Genomic DNA, 20,953 nt, shown 5'->3' with positions numbered 1-20,953 from the left:
TGTGTGTGTGTGTGTGTGTGTGTGTGTGTGTCTGTCTGTGTGTGTGTGTGTGTGTTTGTGTCTGCAAATTTGTACGTGTGTGTCTGTGTGGGAGAATGTGCATTCCTTTTTGCAACTACATTATGCTCCTGTATGTTCACAACCTATGTTATCGTTTAATATTGAGTCATCACTATTTTATGTCTTTAGAATATCTATTGTTATTTCAGAAAAACACCAAAAAGCCTTTATTCTGAAGTAGAGGTAATCAGACACCTATAATATTAGGTTAAAGCCTTAACATTTAATATTGTTGTACACCAATACATTTGGTTTAAAAATGTTTTAAAGGTGGTTATCAATCTGTGGTCATTTGTAACATGGTAATTTTATCAGCACAATAGTTTGTCAGCTTCATTTCAGCCAAAGGAGAGGGAAGAAATGTCCAATAACCGCAGCACCTTTCATCTGGTTCAAGATCATGGCTGCCCTGCTCCTTGGCTTTTCTTCTCCTCCCCTCCTCCTGCAGATTTTTGAAAACACGATACGGAACACGATACGAGCACAGAGGGGTATAACAGTGGAGAAAAGTGAACTCCGGGGCGAAAACTTTAAAAGGGAAGGAAAAAAAGTGCTTCCTTTGATGTAGGACTAAAAACAAAACACTGTAGGATACGACTCCGAAAGTGGGCTAGACATAAATCTACATGGGCAATGTCTTCCACAATTGTAAAGTCATCCATTCGTGACTTTTTATGATGCTTTTATCCTCTGTAGCAGTTATGGCGTCTTTCACTTTTTTTATTATGATTTTCTTTTTGCTCTTGCTCAAAAAACTCGTCCTCTGTATTTATGCCAGTCCTATCACCCAGACATGTACACAACTGTGTCTCCTTCTGCAGGGTCTTTAGATGCAGCGTGACATGCGGATGATCCCTCGCGCTCTTCTAGTCAGGCTGGTCACCAAGATGAGCAGATTCGTCATGAAATTTGAAATGCTCTGTTTTCATAAAAGGGGTGAGAAAATGGAAGGAGATGAAAAAAAAATTAAAGAAGAGCGCATCACTTTGGCTTTTACAAGAGCCGCAAGAATTTGGGGGAAAAACAAAACGCTTGTCAGGACTGGAGAAGCGGCGGCAAGGGGATTTTCTGGCATGGCCCGTGAAAAGTCATAAAAATATTTTCCCTTTTTATTTAATGTCGTCTATAATTCACTGCCAGGAAAGGCTAATCAATAGCACCTTAATGAAAACTTGAGCCATATTTTATTTTGCCGCAGAGAAGCCCAAGATCAGCATTTGTTGCCTTGTTGTGCACTGGTTTCTGCCCCTGGGCTGTTTGACAGATGTGCATCATGCTCGCAGATACCTTCAATATTTGCACTCTTCCCGCAGAATTGCTTTATCAACCTACCAAAACAGTGGAGGCAGGGGTTGCTTATGTTGAGCTCAAACATAAATAAATGAACAAATAATAAAACAAAAAAAATATTTGCGGCACGCATTTCATGGGTTGATTATGGGTGTCTGCGAGGGCTGTGTCACTAAGGCCCAATATACATGGAGAGCCTTTAAGCACCAACTGCAGAGGAGATTGCCTGACTATCACAGCAAACACACTCCTTTAAAAAAACTAAAAAGCACTGTATTCAGTGAGAAGGACGTAACTTCTTCTGTCATGGAAGTAATACTTTCATGTTCCCACATGCTCTTGAAAGTGCAATACTTAAGGGAAAAAATAGGTCTTAGATTAAGATCAAGGATCGTCATTTTTTTTTTTTGCGTAATTATCCCTTTTAAATGCATGGCACATAGTCTGTATTTACTTAAATCAGTGTGAGGCACATGCACAGAAGATGTTTAAATTCGCCAAAGGGATGTGATGAGTGACATGGGGAGAGATTGGTAAATTGTAACGCTAATTGTTTCCAGGCCCATCCCAGTGTACAATGCACATGACAACATTCGAAAATTATGGAGGGAAAATACCATTTTCCATGCACCAGAGGACACTGCCAATGAACTGCTATTGACCTTTCCAGAACTTTTCCATTCAATTAATCAAAACATAACTTTTCATATTGAATGGCTTCATATCTTAAGCCAGGCTGAAGAAGAGAGAGGGGGGTGGAGGGTGAGAGAGAGGGAGAGAGAGAGAGAGAGAGAGAGAGAGAGAGAGAGAGAGAGAGAGAGAGCGAAAACAGAGGGAGGGTGGAGACAGTGACTGCTCCGTCAGTAGACTCCGAGTCTGTTTACCAAAAGCGCAATTCCCTCACTTAGACAACAGTTATTCATCAAACAAGAAACTAATAACTCAAAGGTCAAGTCATAAAAAGACAATATCAGTCCCCTCCCTGATGCTCTCTGCATTAGTACATGGGAGTCACACCACAGTGGGACTCTCTCTCTCTGAGAGAAGAATGATGCTATAGACTGGTACTATGGGCTGTTTCCCATCACATCATCTTTGCAGTACCCTAACATTTAAAGAAAATTCAACATTGAGACACGCTGAATGTTCCAGATTCAACTATTTTGGCGCCACCTAAAATCATTTCTCATATTTTACAGACTGAAAGAATTAACAAAGCAAAAGCAACAAAAACATACTGAAACTAACTCAGTTGAATCATTTTGTTTGCCTTATCTGGCAGGGGGTTTCGCTCTGAACTAACTAGCCCACCGGTGGTCCATCAGGGGCCCGTGTGAACAGTCCACCAGCTAAGCGCTGCTCTTTGCATATATTTGCATTGTCAGGCTGCGGCAAGGGAGGGGAGATCTGACGAGGGAGAGCGAGAAAGAGAGTGAGCGAAGCAAGTCGGCACTGACGCAAAGAGAGCTGACAGCCTCTCCCACACGTCAATCCAATCTGAGTGAGGGCACACGCCCGGCCTCCACCACCTCCTTTCAGCATGAGAGGGGAGAGGAGCCCAGCAGCTGGTATTTACAAGGCTAACGCCAGCAAGAAATTAAGAGAAGTGAAACAAATATTTAGATAGATATACAAAACTTTGAGAATTTTCTTTGTTGAGAAACCGGTTGTTACTCATTGACATTCAGCTCTGCACCTCCGCAGCTCTGTTTCTGTTTGAAACCCAAAATCATCTAAATATCATGCAAGATCTTATCAGAAACTAGAGAGGCTACATTGTCTCTAATATCTGCCTCTAATGGACAAAATACCCTTTGAAGATAAGAAGCCGTTAGATCTATGTCATATCAGGCTTTTGACCCAAACTTGACATTTTCTGTAAGCCTGTGGTCTATGCGAATGAAGGGGGACCCTGGTGGGCTTTATGTGTGTATGATCGGGGGACAGGGGTGAGGACGAACAGCTGAGAGTGTGCTGCTGTGGTTGGTCCTGCCTTGGCACACACATGCACACATACACACACACACTGCAAGGAGCCAGTGTTTACTCCCATCCCTCAGGCCGTTTGTTTGTCGCACTTCCTTGCCCCGGAGCGCTATGCATAATGCAGACATGAAAATGTTAACAGTGGCAAATAAAATCGGCAAGGTGCCCCCACAAATCAGGCCAGTTTAGGAGCATATTTAATCATTTCCCTGCGTTGGGGAGGCGCTGCGATTTATCGTGGCATTTCCAGGAAGATCAAGACCCCATTTTTTTCCCGGGTCTTCCATAGCCTTCCATATGACCCCCACTCGCCACTCCATCCCTTCATCCCTAACTAGGAGCCCTCTGATCATCAGATACAGAACTCACACAGCGTTTCCAAACCTCACCTCCTCTACTGGTCCAAATGTTGCTGAGAATTAGCCAAATTTGCGACATTCTGATATTTTATTTCATGAAATTCTGTCAGACAATACATGCAGAAACACACTAGGGACACACACACACACACAGACACAGAGCACAGTGTGCTCTTAGTATTTGAAATACCTGTGTGTAAACATATAGATACAACAGCAATATAATCAAGGCCCTGCACAACCAAGGCGCACTGCAAGCCGATGACAAACAAGTAGCAGCACCATATGGCGTTGTCAGGGAAAATAAATAATTTAAAAAATTCATGTGCAGAGCACACAAGCGACCGCAGAAATACCAATACAGGCCCCCTCATACTTAACCCTGCTAATAAGAACCCGCGGGGGTGTTTGGGGAGAGCGAGAGAGCGATAGAGGAAGGGGGAGAGGGAAACAGAGAGGACGCCAGACAGAAAGAGAGAGAGAGGGGGGGAGAGACAAAGAGAGAGAGACAGAGAGAGTCACAGTTCCTCTAACTGGATTGAAGACAGCTTCAGAGGGACTGGCAACTGTCTCTGGTCCAGGGTAGCGAGTCGCTTGTCACGATGCTATCTGCCGTGCCTTTCAGCACTTCCTGTGCATGGGGCCACCTAATCAAATGAGCTGTGGCGAGACCTGCCTCTGCTTTTAGTGGCCGGCTACTGTCTGTGGAAAAAACACGACTGCTGTGGAGTCCTCCTCTCATTTTATTTTTCTTAATTTATTTATTCTTTTAAAGGCTCATCTCCCTGAGGTGTATTCTGTGTGTGGCTTGAGTCATCATTGTTCTAAGTCTTAAGATGAAACACACACACACACACACATACACACACTCACACACACAGAAGAGCTTGTGGCAAGGTTATGGCCAGCCCAGACGAGGGGCACTCGTATTCTGCCAACCCCGCGAAAAACTTGCAGAGGGCTCCGACTCAGAGAGGGGGGAGATGCTCGGTGCTGACATGGCAGCCGTCACGTCACAGCAGCCGTGTAGAATGATGCGCCCAGACAGCCACGGCACGTGGAGCGGGGGCCAGAGAGCCAAAGATAGAGGAAAGAGTCCACTGCCCGGCGCTGGAGAGATGAGGGACGGGGGGGGGGGGGGGGAGTAGGTGGTGCTTGGGGTGGTTGGAGAAGGGCGTGGGTGGTTGAGGGACCCTTGGGCAAGGCATTCATGTCCAACAGGATGACGGAAACTTGTAAATGCACAGCAGCGAAGGAAGGCTGAGATAAAACTGAGGGATCGGAGGAGACTGCTTGAGCCCCATGGTGGAGCCGGTGAAGTTAAAAAGAAAAAGCTGATTACAGGACATCTCAGTGATGGCGAGTTACTGGTAAAAAAATCTATATTGGTTAGTTCAGAGTCGAGGGTTGGATCAGAGGCTGTGCAAATGAAAACCATCCTCCCATATAATGGGGGGCGAAAAGTGCTCGTTTCCCTGGGGCTTAAAGCACTGTACCAGACGTGCTGTGCTGTGTTCCTGTGCAGTCATCTTTTTTCCTTTTCCTCAGAAAACACAGCCTTTAATAATTGCTAAATGTACCGCAAACCAAACTTCCATTACACTTATTGTGTCATCATGTCAAGTATTTTTAAAATGGTACAGTTTGTTTGACTTTTAATAAAAATAAATTAGTAACTTGCCTTACGTGGCCATCAAATAACCTCCCGCAGTGGTGGAGTGGTACTTGTCGAACATCTGGATCTGACGACTGAATCTGGAGTCTGAACTACCCAACATTAAGCATCAACAAACTGACTTCCATGTTAGGCCCCAACAGGATAGTACATGTACAGTGAAATCTTCAATGAGGTTACAACCCTGCTATTAGTTTTTATATGCAAGAAATTACTTTAGGTTTTGTACATTCACTTCATATCACTTTTGTCATTTCTAGAGGCTGAAGTGAATCTTTGCTATCCACACTTAAAATGTAACTGACATGCTATTCTGCCTCTGAAAATGCTGCAGTTTTGTCCTGGACATGTTGATGTGAGAGTCATGAAATTTCCATGGTGACACTAAAAGTTTTGTTAAGCGGACATATATCTGAAGCGGCCCCCACTTATCTAAAAGAGTGTTGATGTCGTTTAAGCCATACCACACTCATAACAATGACAACACGCCCTCGCTCCCAGCAAGCATGCGGAAACCATCATCATCTAACTTCCTCATCAGTCGATGCCTATGACAACAACAACAAAATTTAAAGCTTTTGACAGTAAAAAGCTTAAAGGGGCTCTTTGGAGGACTTTAAAAACGGGTGATGCATTCCTTGCCTGGCCATCAGGGTGATTGTCTCACAAATGGGACGCTTCTTGCACTGGTCCTGCCAGCGTTGCATGACTTATAAAAATCTTGTGGTCTAAAACAATGCATTGATGTTGAGCGCATCAGGACAGGGAAGGCGATAAGGGATGGCAGAAGAGAGAAAAAAAAAAAGTAAGTGGCCCAAGTTGTTCTACATCCACAGTAAATCATAGCTGGTTTATTGCCTCTAATAAGTTGATGCAAGGCCATTTTTCTTCCTGACCATCGTTCAAACATTTAAGGCATATTTACAAGGAACTTGTTAAAATATTTAATAATATTTAGTGGCAATTTCGGAGCGGCCTGTCAGTGGTAAATTTATGGCCTTTAAGTGTTTAAAAAGGCGATGACATGAATAACAAACTGTCAGAACGGACTAATTTGCATAGACAGGCCATAACTCTGATACCTTGCATTAAAAAAGAGGTTTTTAACAAAACGAGTCATAAAAGGGGGGAGCGCTCAACGTGAGTGATGGTGAAGACTCCTCCACAAAGTCGCGCAGTGGGCACGCGGAAAGGCCTCGCCACTACAGATGCTGCCGAGATCATGTCAGCCAATAAAGGGACATATATCCTCCGGCTTGACTTATTTATCCCACGCCGATGAGCTCAAGATGGAACGTCTCCTATAGGGTATTTTAATTAATTGTGATAAAAGGCTAATTCTAAAGCAGTGGTGCTGACAGTGAGCCCGGTGGCCGTTTTCGCCACAAATCACGCCCCGTGTCAAATATTTTATCCATAACTTCCTAATTTAAAGTCTTCCAGCCGTGAGGTATTTGTTGGTGGCACCTCTCGAGCCAAGCCCGACATAAAACACAGGCTCGTCGCTGATTAAGATCACCGCGTGAGCGGTTTCCGAGTGGCGGGGCCGGAGATCTGTCTCTTGCGTCGGGGCACAATAGTCTCTCTGCTGATTGGCTGCATTCAATTCACTTCCAGCTCCACGTCTCCCGAGCCCCCGGCGCGGAGCCTTTTGACCTGGCAGTGGCCTGCCTCTCCTAGGCTGGGAAAAGGCCCCCGTTGACACTGATTGCGTGGCTGTGAGTAGTCTCTCCCTGGTGCCCTCTCAGCGCAACTCTAATTAATAGCCAATTCATCTTCTCTGATCTGAGTCTGCATGCGCCGTAATATATGGTTAGTTTGGCGAGCAAGCTATTAAAGTGTAATAACCAAGTACAGGCACTCGATTTGGGAAGAGTAGCACCTTCTTACCATGAAGAGGAAACAATTAATTTATTTGATGATCCTCCATAAGCCAATCGTTTGCTGGCATTCATTCGGGTACGAGTAATGCCCTTTAGGCTCACAGAGGCAGCACTGCTGGTGACATTTTTGGGGCTCTTGGAGTTTTAGGTGCTCCTTGGCTGGGCGTACAGTCAGGTCATTTCCATCTAATCCGTGCTGTCATACCAACCTGTCACAGAATCCGCCTCTCAGAATGACCACCGCCAAGGTAAAGAGTTCATCAGTGCAAAACCCCTTGCTCATCTCCTGTTACTGTGCCACCATTACCACACGGATATCCCCACCTGAAGGTCGCACATATTTTATTTCCTATGTGCAATTGGGCACCATGCAGAGGACACTCTTGCTTGGAATAGCTGTGTGTGAAAGTGTCCATTAAGATGCATCACAATAAACAGCACCACACTATATCTCTGCACTGTCAGGCCTGACGGTAATAAAAAACAGGGATCGGGAGGCAATTCCCTCCGTTTCCTTCCTGTAAGAGGATTTGACACGGGCAGGTGAGGGACTGAGCCGACGGGGTCACATGGTGCCTGGTACTAGGGCTGTTCACATGTCAGTAAGGCAAATATCCTGGAGCCCTAAACAAAGGGAGTGGCCCAGCAGCACAAAGAGCGGCGGTATGGCAGAGACAATTATTTCTGAATTACACTCTGAACTCTTCCTTCTTAACAGGATCCCCACAAGGAAGATGGAACTGGCCGCTTCCCAAGAATGCAGACCAAATAAAACCCAAACCTTGGCTGTTGCACAGAGCCTGAACTTATCACAGAATGAGGCATTTCATGTTGCGCTTCATAATTCATGAATCGAAAAAGAGGAGGCAGGGAAACAGAAACAATGCAATGCATTTCCAGGAAATTTTAATGAACGATCACTTGAAAACACATTGTCTTTGCTTTATTTTGTGATTACAAACCATGACGGCTTCTACCTAACCTCTGTTATTGGGTGAAAAGAAAGGGAAGGGTAAAAAAAAGAACACTCGCATGAATAATAATCTGCTTGGTATTTCACGATTGCAAGAAAAGGGAAAGAAAAAACGACAAAAATTCAGAAGACTCAGGATTCGGCCTGGGCCCATGCCTGCCTCTGAAGCAAAACCTTTTAAACCCATTATTCTTTTTGCTAGAACTAATAACGTTTTTGTCTCTGCAGCTTAAGACCCTAATTGACTAGTTTTTTTGGAGGATAGCCCAGATGGAAAAATAAGTACCCCTTAAAGACCCTGCTCCCTGCGCTTCCCCACGCTTAAAGTCCCTTATTAATTAAACTTTCACCAAGTCAGAGGTTTTTATTATAAAAAGATAAAGTCTACTGCCCCTAAAACAGACCCTCACTATTGTCTAAGAAGGTAAAATGTTTCTGGGAATAAAAAAGACCTTGCCATTTTAATACCATTCATTTAAAGCCAAGGGACTTAAACACAGCTGAGAGTAAAATGCGTCAGACTAATTAGAGAAGGTTTTTAGTCACATTAAAAATGCTGTGAAGTTCATTCAAACTTTTGTCATAATACTCTCAGTTCTCATCTTTTCTCCAACTATAGACTTGTCCCAAACAAACGAACAAATCAAACAAAACAAATCTTTCCACACATCCTACAGCTCACGTGGACTAAGGCAGCATTAAAGCTTTAAATAACCCAAAGGACACCTTTGCAGTTGACTGTCTGAGTTGTGGCCAAAGTACTGATCACCCTCGCATGATCAGTCATCCACTTGATCAATCCTTTCATTTACACTGCGCTATTAGTCAAAGGACAATATTTACTAATCAATGACAAGAGCTGCTTGCTGTTGATCCTGGTGTTTGGGATACTTTGGCCATGTGTTAGCTTTGGGCTCATTTGCCAAACAACATTTGTCCCAACATTTGAGTCGACAAACAGGGAGAAAGAGAGAAAAATATTTAAAACATCCATGGACTAAATGTGATTGTAACTGACCGTGGTGAACTCTGGGAAATGTAGTGCGAATGAGCAGTACACTGGCTGTTAAGACCAAACCAAAACCATGTCTGTCCTGTCAATCTCCATACATATATATAACACTATCAGCGGACTGAAAACAGCTCAGCTACAGAACAAGTTGAACCATTAATGCTCTTGAAATAGGCTTTACCAGAGACTGACAGCCAAGTCTGTTTCTGGTGCCTAAACCCCTAATAAACTGGCTACTTACCTCCTGCTGTATAAAAGCAATGAGGCATTCTTACATGAAAATCAATCAGCATGGCCCTGGCTCTTGCCGCACACACGTACACCTAACTCTAAATCTGCAAAACAGCAAAATGTGTGCTCTTGGTCTTGTTTTTTATGCACAAAACAGGTCATGAAATTGACAAAACAGAGATCTCCACCCATTTTCACCTCCACCTTTGCTAAATAAGGCAGAATGCCAAGGTGTGGCTGCACAAAATGTGCTCCTGTATTTTCCCCATATCCCCATTTTAAAGGCATCACATGGTCAGGAATAAGTGCATTTGTTCAGAATATGCAGCTGCACTTCAGACTCAGGCCCTCAAGAGAGGCTGATAAAAAGGCAGGGATATCTGGTGATTTTTCAGGTCAAAGATTATTTTCTGTGAAATGAAAAAAAATAACACATCCACTGCCTCTTTAAACTGCCTTCTCGCATACAGTTAAGGTCACATCGAGAGCTACCATTGACTTTTAGTTAACAAAGAAACTCCATGAATCTGAAATATTAACAGTTTGCTTGCTTTTACAGTTAATACAATCTATTTTACATCAATTATGAGCAAAGAAATATTTTAGTTCATAGGCAACCTGCACTAGCCTAATCCTAAGAGCGTAGTGGATTATAAAAGTAAACTTTCTACAGTAAAAAATATGCCTAATATCTACTTGAACAGTATAAATGCTAATATTTTGACTAAATCTTCCCATAGCTTAGTTTCCCCCAATTTTACTGACAACCTGACCTGATGAAACAGTCAATTCTGGTGTCAACCCCATAGAGATGCACCCAGTAAATTGTGGCCTATCCTGTGAAATTGCGCCGTAAATGAAATGGCTCACCCCTAACCGAAGATCTTTAGCCTGCCGAGCATCCCTTTTAGAGAGTCCAATTACAGGCTTCTATGGGCATATAACAGTTTCCAGAGTGTGAAACCGGTAGCGGAATGACTATGTAAAAAAGGAGAATTATGAGCAAAAGTAGAAACAGCCCGGGAGCTGTAAACAGCTTTATTAGGCGTCCACAGAGGGGACTGTGAGAGACAGCCGGGACTACAGAGGGAGACAGATCCGCCAGGACTGAATCTTGAAAACTGCCATTTCACGAGGATCTCCTAGGCAGTTATTCTGCTTGATAAACAACACGGGCGTGTTCCCCCAATTTTGTCTTCCCTTCGGTTTATCTGTTTTCTGCTAACGAGATGTCACTAATACGTTCTGGAATGCTGGTTGAGCAGTGGATTTGATTGGCCACGAGGAACTTAATCATGTATGGCAAATGTGTGCGGACAGCTCCTTAGCGCCGGATTTTGTGAACAAACATACTTGTTGACAAGACTTTTTACAGACGGAGTTTTGCTGTTTCCACCGAGCTTTAATCTCCAATCAAGACCGATGAAACATTTCCACAATGCCACATCCGTTTACCAATCTATCAGGCTCCTGTTTGTTAGATTGCACATTTTCCTTCAATTAGTTAAATCATAGGGACACAGTGGGGAGAAAAAAAGGCACTTCCCAACAGAGAGTATAATTAAAAGAAAAACTGTCTTCTAGCCTGCATCTGCATGTCTGACTCTGTACCTGTGCTCCTTTTAACTAATTAAAACGGCAAATCAAATAGTGTAAGACGTGTATTTACATCAACACATAAGACAACTGCGATGTGTGTTTTGTGTTATTGTTCCTCGCTGAAAACAGCATCTTATTCTGCCTTAATTTGTGCCACCATGGCTTCGTAAAAGCAGTCTACAGCCATCCTTAAACGGCTCCATTTAAAATGCAATTTGATTAGGTGCCAAATTACTACGAAATCTTTCTCTCTCTCTCTTCCTCTCTCTTTCTCTCTCTTTCTCTCTCTCTCTTTCTCCCCCCCCCCCCCCTTTCTCTCTAAGCAGCCTTGGGATGGGGGCTAAAAATTTAATTAGCATTTGTACATAAAAGAGAGGTCTTTGTCACATCTTGTATAATGCATCCCAGAATGACCACTACGTTCAAAGCTACTCAGCCCTGGCGATTTTCTGAACTAATAGATCTGAAGGGAGCTGGAGGGAAAAAATAAAGAAAGACAGAAAGAAAGAAAGAAGGGGGGTGGGGGGGGGGGGGGGGTACGATTAGGGAAGAACCTCCGTGGTACTGTAGGGCCCACAGGACGCAGTATGCTTAAATAATCCAAAACTTTTCTTTAATCACAGTTTAGGAAATTGGCTGGGACCTGCAGCGGGAGACAGCTGCTCGGCCCCGCAGCCATTTAATGCGATTCGCCAAGGGTTTCTCCTTAAAATATTTACGCTGTCCCAGGGCACGGCAATATTGTCCTAGAACGGGGAGATAAGAGCCAAGGAGGTGTGCTGGAGTTCTCCTAATCAATTTGCTAATTACTGGAGCAGCTATAGGAGGAGAGCAAGAGGAGTCCCCCCTGGCAAGCTGTATTCTAATAAATGCTGAAAAATGTATTTACTCAGTGAGCCAAGTGGAATTTTCAAGTGGAATTAGCAGCAAGGGCTGATTAAGACAGACTGTGTTGCCGTTCAGGTCTTCGTCAGAGGAGGGTGTGTGTGTGTGGGGGGGGGGGGCATGATAAATAAGTAGTCAATCAGTCGGCAAACTGGCTGTGCGGGTCTGTGACAAGACATCCCCAAAGTGTTCTTTTTTTTCATTCTTAAACATCATCGCAAGCGTCTGATGACTTCTCTGTAAAGGATGAGTAACTGACGGGAGATCGGTTGGAGAAAGCGAATCATAAGAGAAAGAAGGACAAAGAGAAATAATAACGGACACGAGAGGCATAATCACATGTTAGCCCACCAGGCCATGTCTTGTGTGAGCTCAGAGAGGTGTGCGCCGTGGCAGACGTGTCGGGTGCGCTTGACGCCAGCCCCCTCCATAACCTCTGACAGGCCGGCGGACCCTGCCCACCCCAGGGGCTGAGCCCAGGCCCCAGCCTGTCAGCAGAGGTGGCCTGCCTCCTCCTGAAGGTTAGGAGCAGCAACCTGCTGCCTCCCTCCAGGTCTCACACCCATACACACACACACACACACACACAAACACATACACTCGCACTACTACTGCTGCAGACCCTCTCCTCTGACCTCAAGACCCCTCCTATCTTTTTCCCCTTCCAACATTAACACACATAAACAAATACAGTCACACCCTCACACATAGACACAGACATACACTCACAAACACACAACACACACAATCAAAACCACACACTTACACACATGGACATACACCACCCCTTTCTTCCAGCCATGGACCTAACGCCCCCGCTGTCAAGTCTAAGGCCTAATGTCAGCCGCACCAAGAGCATCAATTAACATAAAATAAAACCAACAACCTCAGAGGAATACAGTAAGACTTGCGCTGCAATGAGAGAGATTAAATCATCTCTCTCTCTGTCTCCGTCTCTCTTTTCCTCTGCTTCTTACCCTCCCTCCCTCTCACTCTCTCGCTCTCGCTCTCGCTCTCGCTCTCTCTCTCGCTCTCTCTCTCTCTCTCTCTCTCTCTCTCACTCTCTCTCTCTCTCTCTCTCTCTTTCTCTCTCTCTCTCGAGGATGTCTGCACCCAACAGCAACAGACAAATAATTTCTAATTAGTCCAATATCTGACACAAAATGACATAGCCTGAAAAAAAATAACAGGGATGTAACTTTAATATCATAGGCAATTTCAGTGTTGTTGTTAACAGAGCACTACTGGTTCATCAGGCACAAACACACACACACACGCACGCACACACACACACACACACACACACACACCTCACTCTCTGAAAAAAGGTTGCTGACCGACATGGTGGTTTTGAAACCTGTAAAATGTCTCTTCAACACAAGTATTGGATACAGATTAAAGTTGGCCTTAGTGCCTCTAGTGGAGAATCCATCAGCCAAACTGATAACACAGAGTTGCAGACTACACCTTAGAATGGAGAAGTCACGGAGATGTGTTATCCTGTTATTAATTGTGTCAACATAGTATTTCTGACTTGTGTAAAATATCTCTTTGTCCGGGCAAAATTAAACTGGCAATTAAAATAGGGAAAATTAAACTGGAATTGCGTTTTAATTGGGTTTTTAATGTCAATCAATACATCTGTTGCGCAATTTCCTTGGGCTGCTCCTTATTTTTCAAGCTGAGCAACAGACACCTGTCTTGGAGTTTACATTTTTCCATTATTACAGGTGAAAGATGTTATCTATACAGGGTATCAAAAAGGCCATATAATAAGGACATGAAAGGCCTCACAGATGCCATTAAATGACACCACAAACAGCCTGCTGCAAAGAAAATGAGGCGTATGATCCTCGGCCTAAACAAACCCACTGGGCATTGAAGCAAAAACAACAAGCGAGAGGGAAAAAAAGAAGGACCTGTTGCTGTGACATTTTGTTCCATCGCACCTCAGCACACGCCAGTCACAATGGGCTGCTTTGTGGAGGTTCTATGTTCTGATCACCATGGCGATGGCTCTCTGCCTCCTAAGGTTCCCCAGAGGGGGCCAAGGGAGGAGAAGGTTGCCATCCCAGCCCCCAGAAGCTAGAAGGAGGAGGGGAAGGGGGAGTGGAGATCGGTGGAAAGATACAGAGGGGAGGGGTGGGCTGGAGGTGGTAATGGAGATGGTGGGGGTGGGGGGGGACAGTGCAGAAGAGATGCTCCTACAGGTGCTCGAGTTCCAGGGCGGGCACAGCGTTCGCTGGTCCCAGTGGCTTAGCCCTGTGCCTCCACAACACTCGTCGCCTCAAAGCCAGAGGAAAAACAGCAATGTGGAAAAAAAATGATATATATATTAGGGAGGGCGTTTTGGATATAGAGGCTTTGCATTTCATTCCTAACCTTTAAAAGGGCAAAATGTGGTGCAAATGGAGACAACGAAGGCCCACAACATCTGTCTGAGGATAAATCATCTTTACGTGACAAAGGGGAGCAGAGACTGCATTCCGGTCTATGCAACAAAGGGCATCTCCCTCTTTGCAAGCACATCCTGTGGCGTTTGTTTGTCGCTCTGCCTGTGTCTAGAGATTCACTCTCCGAGACTTAGACCAGCTTCAGACAACCCAGTGATCTGGCCTCTTTAGCCATGGACTCATTTCAGACAGTGGCATTGTCAGGGGATTAAACCAGGAAAAAATCTCTCTACCTAGTCAATGTAATATAAACAAAAACAATCCAATAGAGAACATCCTGTTAAACTAGTCTTGAGCTGGTGAGTAACCCAATCTATCACTCATTAGGTCCTTCCCCCTGTCTGACAATCCCATAATCTTTTTTAGTGATGCATAAAATGTGGGCTCCAACATTAAATTTCAATCTACAACTGACAATGGAGGTCGTCTTCAGCAAACAAAGCAACAATTTCCTTGTTTGCTTGTCCTCAAATATCACCTTTGCGCGTGCGAGATGCACACTTTAATTGGAGTTTTCTCCGCCAGCGAAACTCGCGCTCAACCATCCCGTCGTCAAAATAAACAAACGGGCCCAATCTTTGCAAATAATGCCTGTTATCTCCCTGCAAGAACTCCACTGGTAAGTGCTCTAATCCAGCGGATTAAAAATAGCCACGAGTTCTTCAACTTTATTTTCCATTAGCCGAGGTGCTGGAGCCCCTCACTCTGAGCGTCTGTCTGACGTGCTCTCCCCCCTCCGTCCCCCACCCATCCACCCCCGACTACGGTGGGTCTGCAGGGGCAGGAGGGGCTGGAGGAGTCTCTGCGTTTGTGGCTGGCAGCTGGGGATGGGTGTGCATGTGCCTCTGTCCCCACTAACCTTGGCCAAGCGTTAGGATTACCTTGCATTTACACTCCATGCTCCTTCTTTCCTTAAGACTTATTAAGAATGATAATGAGCTCGGAAAGGGCCAGCATGTCCCTTTCTCCGTCTTGTGTGGTGAGTATGTGTACACTCTCTACCCCCCCCCCCCCCCTTCTCCCTCCGTCTCTCTCTCTCTCTCTCTCTCTCTCTGACACACACATGTAAACACACACACACACACACACACACACATGCATTTCCTCTGTCTCTCCTATGCCCCCACCTTCTCTGTCTCCTGCCTCTCTGTCTTTCTCCCCCTCTCTCTCTCTCTCTCTCTCTCTCTCTCTCTCTCTCTCTCTCTCTCTCTCTCCCTCTCTCTCTCTGTTCAGTATTGAAAGGGCTCTGGACAAATTACCAAAAAGGCCATTTTCATCTATGAAGTGAAGGCTTAAATCGATACTTATTTCATGCCTCCAAAATCAACCCTATATTACTGTTGTCGGCGTGATTTGTTTATTTTGCAGGAGAATTGTCGTGCTCTTTCTGTCAAGGGGAAATGCTCGGGATGCAATTCACCTTGAACCTCAATTATATTGGATTTCTCTACTGGTTGATCAAGCATGCAAAAAGGACATTTCCCCCGCACTAAAATAAAAATAATAACGATGATTAAACAAACATGAGCACTATCCGTGCTTATGCGCCGCAAACAGTAGACTTTACAAGGCAAGGCTGTATGTCTGGTGTGAATTTGGATACAAAATCATTACATCTCGCAATTTACAAAGAGGAGGTGTGAAGAACCAATTGCATTACATCTTGGGAGCTACCATGCATGGTCAGGGGTTATGCATGTATATTTCATATTAAAGGGCCTGGTTGAAATCAAATAAATAATACAAGGCCAAAGGGGTATCAGTTCCTTAATACCTGTGCTACAACATATCATTTTAGGTAAATAAGCAATGTAATAAGAACAATGTAAATAATATATTATACCAAAATAAGTAAAGAATTTCTATCTTGAATAACTCAGTGTAAGAGTTTAAATTCAAAGGTCTTACCGGTCAAGAGCAGAGACATAAGCTATTAACCTCTCTCTTTTTTAAATGAGCTAGCAACCAGCCACAGTACAAATCATATTTATTAACAATCACTTGTTTATCCAGATTACATGATCTACTCATCTCAAAGGTTGTGACAACAGAAAGTTGTGATGAAAGTAAGGAGAGGAAGAGAAGGAGGAGAAGGAGGAGGAAGAAAGGAAAGAGAGAACTGAGAGAAAAAAACGAGAGCGTGGCAGATGGATGTGGCCGCCCTGCATCACCGCCGAGGCAGACGAGCACCTGCAAAACTGGCAATGACAGCCCAGGCTGGCCTGCATCCAGATGGAGATACACCTTCGGACACCAGCCACATGCCAACAGATTCCAAGCAAAGCACGGCCATGGAGCGCTGCAGCTCAGGGAACAGAGGAGCCAGTGCCGACGCCACGCCACACCGCACCAGCAACCATCCAATATGACATGGCCAACACATTACAGCTCGCCACTAAACACACCCAGCCATTGATGGGTATTGACGAATCACTGAGAAGTCGGTGGTTATTCTGATCATGCAGATTGCACAGGTGCTTTAAACCAAATGTGAAGTGCCATCGATTTGCCACAATGTGATGATGATGATACGATGATGATATCACACATGTAGACAGGCCAGCAGGAGCCTGCGAGAATGGATTTCATCTTAAAGACTCCTGTGCAGTGTTGGGAAATAATTCTCATAATATGGTCTTTTTGGGGGAGCACAGTGTGTGATAATGACACAAACAAACACAGGCACTTGAGAGACAAAAACACCAAGCCGCATCGTTGCAAAGACATGAAAAGCTAGAGTATCGAAACGTGAAAAACGAGGTTTGATGTTTACCTTGTGCTCTAACACCACAGGCATGTTTTTTAATATGAGAGACGGTTTGCTTTCAGTGATCGCTCTAACTGAAGACAGAAGGAAAGGAGGGAGGGAGAAAAGCAGTAATTAATTACTTATGTGAGCAATTGCATGGGGGAGACAATAAACCTGCCTGGTCGCCATGGATATGACATATTTGCTCTGAAAACAACACAATAATTAGCAAAGGAGGGAGATCCGGCGAGAATATGCAAACTCCAGGGTTTAAAGCCCCACTGATCTTTTCTCTACTCTCCTGTAACTAACATGCCTAGGACAGCAACATCATGCAGCAACAAAGACACACTGCACAGCAGACTGCACAAGGAGAAAGGCACTATCCATAATTGAGGAAAAACATGTATCTTCTGAAGTTTTTACAATAAATACCTTTAGGCTACAAAAAAATTCAGTACTTTCTTTACTTCTCTAAAGATGCATGACTATGATAATGAAAAGAATCAGAAGAGGAACATGACAGGTATGAGACAACATAACATGCATCTGAGAAATACAATTCTCTAGGGAAAACACCCTAAAATAACATTTTATATAAGATTTACTTTTTTATTTAAGATTCATGAGCTTTGTGGATAAATAAACTATTTATTCCCCTCAAAATTACCTTTGATACATTTGCAAAACAAAAGCTCTCAATTCAACACTTGTGTGTGTGTATGTGTGTGTGCGTGTGTGCGTGTGTGTGTGTGTGTGTGTGTGTGAGGTGAGACCTTTTAATTTCAATGTATGGTAAAAAAAAAAAAGGTATGGTATTTTAGGCCTATATTGTACATGCTTGGTGTCAATTCTGTTGAAATGATATAGCATGCATTTCTGTATGTTTTTTCTATTTACTTCTTTCTCTACACCTTGCCCTCGGTAAATAAAATGAAAGTTTTCTCTATCTCATACTGAAAGCATTAAGCCGCCCATTGCAGCAAATACAGTAGGCTATACAAGCTGTCGAAACGCTCCCTGTCAAATAAGCTTGAAGCCCACACAGGTGGGCTTCATCACGTTAAGAGTAACTTAATACATCGCAGAGTTGCTAGTCAATCTATTCGGCACTAACTATAACCCCTACCTTCAAGTAAGGCAGAATGTACAGTACTGTAGGAGGTTCGCTTGGCAAACTTGATTCGATTATTTTTAATTTATTTTACAGACATGACATCCAGTTCACAACAACGTCACTTATAATAACGTACATTAAGCAGAGGCTTTAGTGGGAGCAAACCGACCATTTCACGTAGAAGTTAGGTAAACTTCCGCATTTACACGCAGCCAGACAACTAAAATATTGTTTCATAATGTCGTGTTGTCTCAAAGACAGAAATATTTCAATTGGTTATAGCCTAATGCTCTAGGAGCATGCTGCAATCACACAAAGTAAGATCACGTTATTTTAAATAGGCATAGTTTCGTTTTAAACAGTCACTTGTAAAGTTACTGAGTAGGATACAACAGTCTAAAAAATCTCGAAGGTCGATAACCTGAACACGCAAAATTCAGCGTAAGGAAGGCTACCTCACCATAAACTCGCCAACACTGCCTGTCTCGGTGCCGAATGACTTGCCCTGGGTTTAGTTGATTACTGTCAGATTCTACAGTTTAGGCTACTGTGCCTTGTGTCCTGACCCAAAAGCATTGACACTCAATAACGTGTCCGGTAACTTAGTTCAATTTCATATCAAAAGCGTTGAGGTGTCTTGTTAACGCTAGAGAAAATACATTTATCGTTACTGATACAACGTGCCATCATGTTGCCATGCTTGACTGAACTGTTACCGGAGGTGTAACATCACGCTTTCGGCAAACACAAACATGAAGTTGCAGGCTACTTCTTGACAACTTGGGAATTGAAGCGAGTTCTGTTTGGAAGTCGTATACTCCGTTGTTAAAGTTTGATGGTGGTTTGGTCTCAGTTTTGTAGTAGCTAAGTTTTAAAGTACATTACACAAGTGATAGCCGGTAAGGTTTATTTACCGGGTCGCTGAAATGGACCGCTCGTTGATGCTTGAGTTAAAGAGCATAGAGGTCCAGTGGCGCCTACCGTCCGCAAGGACAACTGATTTAAGCTGACATCGACATACATTAACTTATTTTACGCCAGGTTAATGTCATTTGGGTCTGCGTCGACCAAGGCGAAACAATTTACTTTATTGGATCTTAGCGTTTTAATTCATCTGTGAGGAACTGCAGACGATAGTTGAGGCGAAAATGAAAACTCTTACCTGTAGTTCTTCGTCTTTCGATGACTTTCCCACTTTAAGAGAAATGTGTGTTTAAGGTGAATGGCATGAGAGCATGCGTGATCAAAGTTGCCTCGTTTTTTTCAGTTTTTCTTGTTTTATTATTGCATTTTCCTATTTCTAACATAGTGCGAGTCGTCCGGAAGATCTGCCCTGGAGACCGCTTCAAAGTGGGAAGAGGAGTCCTTAATTGAATTTCTCAGTTTAGCAGCTGTGAGGCGGAAAAGCTGGAGCGGAATCCTGTTATGATTCACCCGTTCCAGTCTTTCAGATCACAGTGAATAGGCCTAAAACATACATTTTTGCACGTTGTTGTGAAATGATCAAATATGTGGCCATACGTTTATGTCAATTTATGTTAAGCACAACATATGAAGCCAAACTGCTTTAAATGTCTGTCACTCATACTTCCCTTATCAAATATGAAAGTACACCCATGTGTGTGATGTGTGCGCGTGAATTACTGTACAGTTGACCCCCCTACATCAGCACTTAAATATCCTGAGAACGCACAGAGAGAAGTGAAATCTTGTTGTGAGGTTCATTATCTAACTTATGAAACAGCACTAGAATCTAGTGTTCAAAAACTAAATGTGAATGTGCATTTTTTTCTGATAAAAAGCAGAAGTTTATTAAATCTGCTATTCCTGTAAAGCGGCTACTTTAAAATAACACATGAAGGCCCATCGGCTCTGCTCCACCCTTTACAACAAAATATTCTGGGTATAGGACACATCTGAGGGCATTTCTGGAACAGAGCCCAGCAGCATTGGACACGCTGTGATAATGTATTTTGAACTCGAACTTTCCCTTATCTAAATTCTGCAGTCTTGTGAACTATTGACAAACAGATTATTGCCAATTAGCAGTTTTGTGAGGTGCCCTGCTCTACATAATAAAGAATCTAGGCAAGGATCAATAGCAGCAGTCAACTAACAAGCAAGGTAGCTCTTTGATCTCTTAAGTTACTCTGGGTTTGGAGTGGACAGTATTTATACACTCACATTCAAGCTCAATTCTGATGGATATGCTTCCTTGTAGTTGCAATTGTCACATCCTCTCAAACAAGATTTTGTATGCATATCCCCCATTGTCGTTGCAAAATATCTGAAGATCAAAACAGGGACGTTGCTAGGAGTTGAAAACATCCAGGGTCTAGCCCAGATCTGTAGGAGGGTCAGAGGGCATCCTCCCATAGACATATATACATATGTATGTATGCCTATGCACCCCCCCCCACCCCCCCCCCCCCCAGGAATTTGTTTTTTTTTATTCTGGCAGCTAAATGCATAATTTTCACACTGTTTGACACCAAAAAAACAGTAAGCCTATAGATAGCCCATGACACGCAGGGCCTGTCACCTGTCTAACTCACACAACTACTAACCATTTTACCCCACTTCTTGTCTACATGAAAACACTGTTTTGCTAGGTCATACTGACATAGACATCATCATTTAAATATATGGCATTTCTTAATTTTCAAAACTATGCACGCATT

At 43.6% G+C, this 20,953-nt stretch overlaps 1 protein-coding gene across 1 annotated transcript in view; it reads right to left on the bottom strand.

The window, feature by feature from the left end:
* casz1 (castor zinc finger 1) overlaps nucleotides 1-19,603 on the bottom strand; it is a 184,114-nt gene extending 164,511 nt beyond the window's left edge. The window contains exon 1 of the mRNA XM_080853709.1: nucleotides 19,435-19,603. The gene's annotated coding sequence lies outside the window, so the exon portion shown is untranslated. The remainder of the gene's footprint in view (nucleotides 1-19,434) is intronic.
* Nucleotides 19,604-20,953: the final 1,350 nt, after the last annotated feature.

Source organism: Sprattus sprattus (genome assembly GCF_963457725.1).
Source record: "Sprattus sprattus genome assembly, chromosome: 16".
Taxonomy (NCBI): Eukaryota; Metazoa; Chordata; class Actinopteri; order Clupeiformes; family Clupeidae; genus Sprattus; species Sprattus sprattus.
This window is presented reverse-complemented; position numbering and strand designations above follow the sequence as displayed.